The sequence below is a fragment of the Chrysochloris asiatica genome, unplaced genomic scaffold, assembly GCF_000296735.1.
Source record: "Chrysochloris asiatica unplaced genomic scaffold, ChrAsi1.0 scaffold00241, whole genome shotgun sequence".
NCBI lineage: Eukaryota > Metazoa > Chordata > Mammalia > Afrosoricida > Chrysochloridae > Chrysochloris > Chrysochloris asiatica.
Window position 1 is genome coordinate 1,454,872 of NW_006408759.1, and position 8,482 is coordinate 1,463,353.

The window sequence follows — 8,482 nt, forward strand, 5'->3', positions numbered from 1 at the left end:
GTCTCTCATACTTCGGACATATTGTCAGGAGGGACCAGTTGCTAGAGAAGGGTATCATGTTTGGTAGGGTGGAGGGTCAAAGCAAAATAGGAAGACCCCCAACGAGATGGATTGGCCAAGTGGCAGCATCAATAGGCTCAACTGTGGTAACAATAGTGAGGTTGGCCCTGGATCAGGCAGTGTTTCGTTCTGCTGTGTGTAGGGTTGCTATGAGTCGGTACCGACTTGATGGCACCTAACAATAACAACTGACCTAAACAAAATGGTTTCGTTTAGTCACTGAGTATCAAGTGAGGACTCTGCAAATAAGGAAGTTTATACATTGGTTGGGATAACCTTGTGGTCCTAGAAGAATAAGAGGTGCTTAAACCCACCCAGATAGTTATCTTAGGTATTAAGCAGAGACCCTAAAGGTAGACTGTTTGAGAAGTACCAATGCTTGATTGTTCCTTCTCCTGTCCCCACCCCCAAAGATGCTATTTTGATGTTAAAATAGATTGTGTCTATCCAAATGTAACTTACCCTATATAATGTGCCCGCTCTTCAAAATGGAGAGGACAGCCCTGAGAAATAAGTCTCCGTCTCCAGACTGCTGGCTTTCTGCTAATAAAACTTGGATTGGCTGTCACCCCATCTGTATGATTAACTACAATGACAGGAGAGGCTTAATTAAATGTTTGACCAAATATAACAGGCTAATTTATAAGTTGATAATTTTATATGACCCACGAATGATGTTAAAAATTTTGGCAGAAAAAAGGTTCCCCACCACTGGTCTAAACAAGGGACATTGGTTATATAAGATTGAAAAGCAGAGTCAGGCAGATTCCAGAGCTAAATGGGGTCATTCTCAATCCTTCCTCCCTAGTACTGGCAATCCTAATAGTAGCTAACACCTATCGAGCATTTACTGTGTACCAAGCACCAAGCACTATGTTGGACTCCTGGTGTGGAGCTGTGGGTTAATGCGCTGGACTGCAAAGTCAATTTGAACCACAAAGTCGGTGGTTCAAGCTCACCAGCCGCCCCTCGGAAACCCTAAACAGGGTCACTACGGGTTGGAACCAACTCGACGGCACTTAACAACAAGAAGCACTATGTTAAATTGCTAAATGTGTTTTGTACACTCAACCTCCCTTTATTTACACTCACAACAACCATCTGAGAAAGATACTAACCATTAGTCCATTTTGTGGTTGAAATGGATCTTTAGATTAACTGGCTTCCTAGGTTGCAGAGTGGTAAATGTCTTGTTCTAAAGCGCTGCTTTGAAGACCAGTAATTCCTCTCCTATCTTCCCTTCCTCTCCCTCCCCTCTGCTACAACTGAATTTAGGTCCTGAGTTCTCCTTTGGCAGGAGCTTCTTAACACAATCCTGAGTCTCTTCATGACACTGCTGACAGTTTTCCGTAAAAACAAGCCCCGCTTAAAAATTCTTCATTTTATTTCCTATCTCTTCTTTCCTGTTGCCTCTAGTTTGGCATGTTAAGACTTCTCACAATATGGCCCCGTTACTAATCCTGTCTCATTTTCTGTTAATGTTCTGTAAGAGTCCTGGTGTGGTGGTGTAGGATAAGTACTGGAGTGTTAACCACAAGGTTTGTGGTTCTAACCCACCAACTGTTCCTCGGAAACCCTATACAGGGTTGCTATGAGAACCGACTCAACACACTTAACTAGTGTTCTGCAGAATATGATTTGGTTAAAAGTAGCTTGTTGTTGTTAAATGCTGTTGAGTCGGTGGTTCAGACTCAGCTGGTGTGTTTGAACCACCAACCTTGTGGTTCAAACCAGCCTTTTGGTCCAGTGCTTTCTCCCACAGCAGTGCCACATCAGGACTCCAAAAGTTGCTTAAATAGAGGTTATTTATATTTGTCTCTTGTAATTTAATAAATGTTAACACTTTATTAAAGTGTTTTGTTTTGTTTTTGTTCTTAAGGGGAAGGTAATATTGACTGAGGAGTCCTGGTGTGGTGCTGCTGTTGGGTAAGCACTGGACTACTAACAACTAGCTCAGCTCTTCAAACTCACTGACTGGTCCTCAGAAACCTTATACAAGGTTGCTGTGAGTCAGCACCAACTTGAAAGCATATAACAACAATAGTGAATGGACTGTATGCCTTCTCATTTGCATCTCTCAATTATTCTTGCAAAAGAAAACAGAACTAGATTCACTAAGTATAAGGATGTGCCTGATAAAATAACAAATGTAATGCTTACAAGAAATTAGCCCACTGTCTTTAAGAGTATACCTTGAAAATTCAATACAGATTCATTGCTAATTACGGAGACCCAAGTCAGATTTTTTTTAAAGTGGTGTTCTGATGCTTTAACTGACAACTTTTCTTATAAAATTTGGAAAACACAGCATTTGCTTTCTTTCTGTCTTTGTTCTGTTGCTAATATGGGTTTCGGGGCAGGGGACTGGAATGTTGAAAATACCATGCATTTTAGGGCCTAAGCTTAAAAACAAATAATTTTAAAGACTGTGATTTTAAGAGGAAAAGGAAGGAACATGTGTGATTCAAAGAACCATCATAATTGATGAATATCCTAGTACTCATTTAATTAAAAAATAAGCTTTTTATTCCACAGAGTTCCATGACAAATAATGCTTAACACATGCTTGGAAATCATCCCAAACCCAGGGCCACTGCTGATTTAGGAGGTGTGGTAAAAAATTTAAGTCAAGGTCCTAATTTCTAGTTACTTCAGCAAAGCCAAATGCATTACATCCTGAATTTTCACATTCTTTAAATTAAGTATCATCACTATGTTGATCCACTAATGAGTAGTATGTTTTCCAAGGCAAATGGAAAACACTGAGCATGAATATTCTGACTCATCTGGAATAAATATTACTGTGATGTAGTTATCTGTTTGTACTATTACTTATAGTATTATTAGATTTAATGTTAATGTTCTTTAGACCTTAATCTTAGTTAATAAATTTAAGAGTTAGGGAAAATTCAGCTTTTAGCCTCAACACCCAAAGAATCATTTCTCATATTCCCTCGGAAATAACAAGTCTCTAACTTTACTCTGGAGTCAGTTTAGTTTGCTGATAGCTTATACTTTTTACTTCCTTTCCTCATGCTTTATATAGGTGACCCTATATTCATTCTCATTCACATTTCCACTATCGGACAAACTTGGGGAAATGTTTATTTCACCCCAGCCATCTCATTTTTTGTGTGTGCTAGACCCATATAACAAACAACCTACTAGATGTTTCAATATGTCCCAAACCCAATTTAATCATCCTTAACTCTGTTTTGCAAATGACAAGAAATAGTGGTAGTTGAAACAAATAAACCCCAAAACGAAAGGATTTGTCATGAGGACACAGTGAGTTTATGGAATATGCAGGTAGGAGTGCCGTCAGCTCTCAGGGATAGGAACCAAACAGTGGAAAGCTGCCAAGACTTTCTTAATACTTAGTCTCTGCTGCTTTGAGTGTCTACCTGCTTTATTTGTTTGGTTTTTTTCTTCTCTTGCTTACATACACACACTACTACAATTACTACACCTAATATTACTGTTAAAACTATTACTGTCTTCTCTGTCTTTCCATGTCTGCTGATGGGATGTTGCTGAACATTTAAATTTTCTGTCCTTCTTTAGGACATATAATAAAAAATTTCCAGAAGAGAATATTTAATTGGCATAGTATGAGTGTGTTTAATTTTTCACCCTGAGTCAATAAACTGTGACCAGAGGTATTGACATTATACAAAGGTTATTGTGGACTCTTCCTTTGGGTGTGGGATCAGTTCTTTCAGAAAGCAGAATTGCTCATTAACTAAGGAGGTATCTTAAAACCTACTCGGACTGTATTCTGTTTCCTGGTAAGATAGTCCAACGACCCAGCTACCAACATAGGAGTTATCCAAGTCTCCTCTCTGCCAACATACTGTAAATACTGCCCATTCTAATTTTTCAGTAACTCATTTGTCTAGCCTCATATCCGTTGTCAGTACCATTCTGGGGTAAGTCAAAAAGTATTGCTACAAACTAGTAGAAACCTTTATTAAACAAAAATACAAAAATGTGATGCTGTTCTTTCTTGGCATAGCTTCCATCTAGGTCTGTCTACTTCTGAAGGTGGTATGTCCAGCTCTCTAACCTCTGAAGAATTCTGTACACTTCAATTTATACCATGTCAAAACAGAAGTTGTGGCATCATGGTAGTGGTGGTAGTGTGCCATGGAGTCGGTTCCGACTCTAGCGACCTTCACAGGGTTTCCGAGTCTGTAAATCTTTACAGAAGCAGAAAGCTTCATCTTTCTCCTGCATAACCGTTCGTAGTTTTTGGCATCATAGTTGGATTTAAATTGTGTTATTTTCAGTGTTCTTTCAGTTTGAGGAGCAAACTGATTGAAGGGGTAAGAACAGGACTGTAGGATGGATGGGGTGAGGTTTCCCCAATGAAATTCTCATAGGACAAACCTTGCTATCCTTGAAGATTGAGTAGGTACATTGTTGTGATGGGAAGAAATTCCTTGGCACAACTTTCCTGGCTTTTTTCTAACTAAAGCAGCTTTCCATTTTCTTAAAACTTCTTCATACTAAGCCTCTGTTCTGTGTCCTTTGAGAAAATTGATCAAGATGATCCCTTTGGGGTCCCCAAAGAAAGTCACCTTCACCTTCTGAACTGACCTCTCTGCCTTGAATTTAACTGACACGGCAGGACCCACAGAAGCCACTGTTTTGACTGTCTTTTTTTTTTTTTTTTTAAAGAACCCTAATGAGACTAAAGGAGCTCTGGTAGCAATCTGTTTCGTGGGAGAATGATGAGGCTTTTTGCTCCTGTAAAGATTTGCAGCCTTGGAAACCCTGTACAGGTCGCTATGAGTCAGAACCGACTCCATGGCACATAAGAACAACAACAATGAAACTAAGACAAATGTATTACTGAGGGAACTTACATGGAAACCCACTGATTGCAGAGACATGTTTAAACATATGTTGTTTGGAATAAGCCTGTGCATAACTGAACTGGAATCCTAGTAGCAATAATTTAGTTTTTTACTTACCCTTGTATTTTAAACCCTCATAATCCTTTACTAAAACTATCAACAGTGATCTCTCTGATTTCATGTTCCACTCTGCCAACAGATTCATTTTTCTAAAGTTCTGCTATGATCAAATTCCTCCTTTGAACCAACTTCTGAACTATTGAGATAAAGTACTTGGGCAAATGGAGATCAGATGATTACTGTTTACTGACAGAACAGGTGGAGACTACAGGATTAGGTTTAACACTTTCTCTCCCTGAAGTGCAGAGCTTCTACTACTAACCTTACCAAACATCTGAGATCACATGCTTTTCACAGAACTAATGAAAAGAAGAGAGAAAGGGGCTGAGAAATACATAGTTCTTATTCCCGAATTTACCAGTGAGTTCACTCCTCTTTTTCTGGAAATGATGAGTTAGTGGGTGGAGCAAGGAAGGGGATCCTTCCAAATGGAACATCAGGAGTGTGGACCGTGTTCACCCTTAATACTTTGAATCAGAGATGACTCCTAGCTTGTGGTAAAGTGTTCTTGCCATTGCTACATATTCATCAAGAGTCTAACCCATCTGTCTGCTGGGTTATAGCCAAGAAAGAGAAATGGAAGTTGGTGCTCTGATACTGGCAACATATAAAGCTATAGTACCTGACCTTGCTATTTAGGGGCCATCAAGTTGGTACTGACTCATAGCGACCCTATGCACAACAGAATGAAACACTGCCCAATCCTGGGCCAACCTCACAACTGTTGCCACACTTGAGCCCATTGATACTGCCGTTTTGCCAGTCCATCTCCCTGGGAGGTCTTCCTCTCTTTCTCTGACCCTCCACTTCACCAAACATGATATCCTTCTCAGGCGACTGGTCCCTCCTGACAATATGTCTGAAGTATGAAAGATGAAGTTTGGCCATTCTGGCCTCCAAGCAGCACTCTGGCTGCACTTCTTCCAACACAGATCTGTTGGTTCTTTTGGCAGCCCATGGCACCTTCAACATTCTCCTCCAACACCATAACTCAAATGCATCAATTACTCTACAGTCTTCCTTATTCAGTGTTCAGCTTTCGCATGCATATGAGGTTATTGAAAATACCATGGCTTGGATCAGAAGCACCGTAGTCCTCAAGCTGACATCTTTGCTCTTCAGCACTTTAAAGAGGTCTTATGCAGCAGATTTGCCTAATGCAATATGTCGTTTGATTTCTTGACTGCTGTTTCCATGAATGTTGATGGTTGATCCAAGAAGAATGAAGTCCTTGACAACTTCAATCTTTTCTCCATTGATAAGAATGTTGTTTATTGGTCCAGTGGTAAGGATTTTTGTTTTCTTTACACTGAAATACAATCATCAGTATTTTAAGTCCTCTTCACTTTCAGCAAGCAAGGTTGTATCATCTGCATATCGCAGGTTGTTAATGAGTCTTCCTCCAATCCTGATGCCATGTTTTTTTTTTTTTTTTGGTTTCCTGATTTCAACGATGAAAATTCTAAGTCACTGACTTGGGCCTCTTCAAAATGGAGTTTGGAGGGTCACTTTTATAGTTTTTGAAAACTGAAATGATGCTATGCAAAATAGTTTTTATCTACTTATTCCAGGGTCTGTTCATGTATGTGGCACACTTATTTTCTTCTTCCAATCCAAAGGAAGGGTGGGGAGAACTTCCTGCAAGATGGTGGACTAGGCAGATACAATCTGGACCCTCTACAACAAAGATGTGAGAGGCAAAATAAAATAGACACCGATGAATATTCTGGTACCCTGAACTTAAGAAGAAAGTTTAGAGAGGTGGATGTAGTGCTTCCAGGGAGGAGAGGTTGAGCAGGGATGATGAGAAAGGGGGACTGGTGAATGAATGGCTGACCAGACGTGGCTTGAACATCTTGTAAGCAGCTTTGCAACAGAGGGAGGCCTGGCAGAGTAGATTTGCAAGGGTGGTTGAAAAGGTGTGATTCCTTCTTTTTTCCCATGCCTCCTTGGTTACCAGAAGTGTGGCCAGCTTCCACCCCAGCCTAGACCCTGCTTTCCAGGAGTTCAAAGCCATGTGTTTGGGAGTGTGTGTGTATGTGTGTGAGTGAGAGAGAACTAGAGAGACAGATGAAAATTAGAGATCTGAAGACCAATACAAAGGAGGTAGTTTAGAAATGAAGATAGGTTGCTTTTAGAGGTTTGAGTAATAAAAGGGCTTGATTACTCTCGAAGGAGTCCTGGTATGGCACTGCAGGATAATGCACTGGACCTCAAGTCCAGTTTGAGCCATAAAGTTGACGGTTCAAATTCACCAACTGCTCCTGGGAAATCCTATACAGGGTCACTGTGAGTTGGAACTGACTCAACGGCACTTAAAAACAATAATGGAGTGCCTGGATATGCAAACGGTTAAGCACTCAGCTACCAACTATAAAGCAGGCAGTTTGAGTCTACCTCAAGGTGTCTTATGGTCTACTTCTAAAAATTCAGCCACTGAAAACCCTGTAAAGCACAGTTCTACTCTGACACACATGGGGGCTGCCACGTATCAGAGTAAACTCAAGACAACTGTTACATTCTCCAGCGCCATTTTAGAATTGGCTAGGCTTCATCACCTTTTAACTGTATCACCTTAGTAAGCTATTTAACCTCTGTAAACTTTTGTCTCCTCATTTGTAACAGGAGATAATAATTGTATTTATATCATAAAGTAAATATATCCTGCTGTCTGGCTTCAGAGTCCATTGATTACAGTGTGAGGAGACCTGCAAGCAGAGAACCCAGGTAAGCCCTGGACCAAACATCTTGACAGTTTTGCAAGAATCCCTGAACTTCCAGACCTGGCTCAGCTGCCCTCAGCTTCCTGAAACTGTGAGATAACAAATACGTGATTGTTTAAAGATGCTACATTGTTGGTAACTTGTTATGCAGCCACAGAGAATTCATGAAAGTATTGAATAAAATAGACCCTAGAAGCACTGGACTGTGAACCACAAGGTTGGTGGTTCGAGCCCACCAACCACTCTGCAGGAGAAACATGAAGTTTTCTGCTCCCGTGAAGATTTAAAAAAGCTTCAGAAACTCTATACAGGGTCACTATATACAGTCCGAATCGACTCGAAGGCAGTGAGCAACAACATACTTCCCTTTGTGTAGCTTGTGGTCTAGTAGATAGAATAAACACCAGGAACAAGTTGTAGGAAGTATGGATAAAAAAAAAAAAAAAATCAAACTCAGTACCACTGAGTTGGATCTGTCTCAGTGTCCACTTTGTGGTTAACAATGCAGTACTTATCCTATAGTGCCACGGGGACACCTTAGCAAGTATAAAGAGGGTTACAAAAAGGATATAACGGTATGCTGCCTGACTCACAATGGCCTCTTTGATTACCTCCTCACTGGTGGCACTGTGCCTTAAGCATTGGGCCACTAACCACAGGTTGGTGGTTCAAGCCCACCAGCTGCTCTGCAAGGAAGGATGAGTCTGCTCCCCTGAAGAT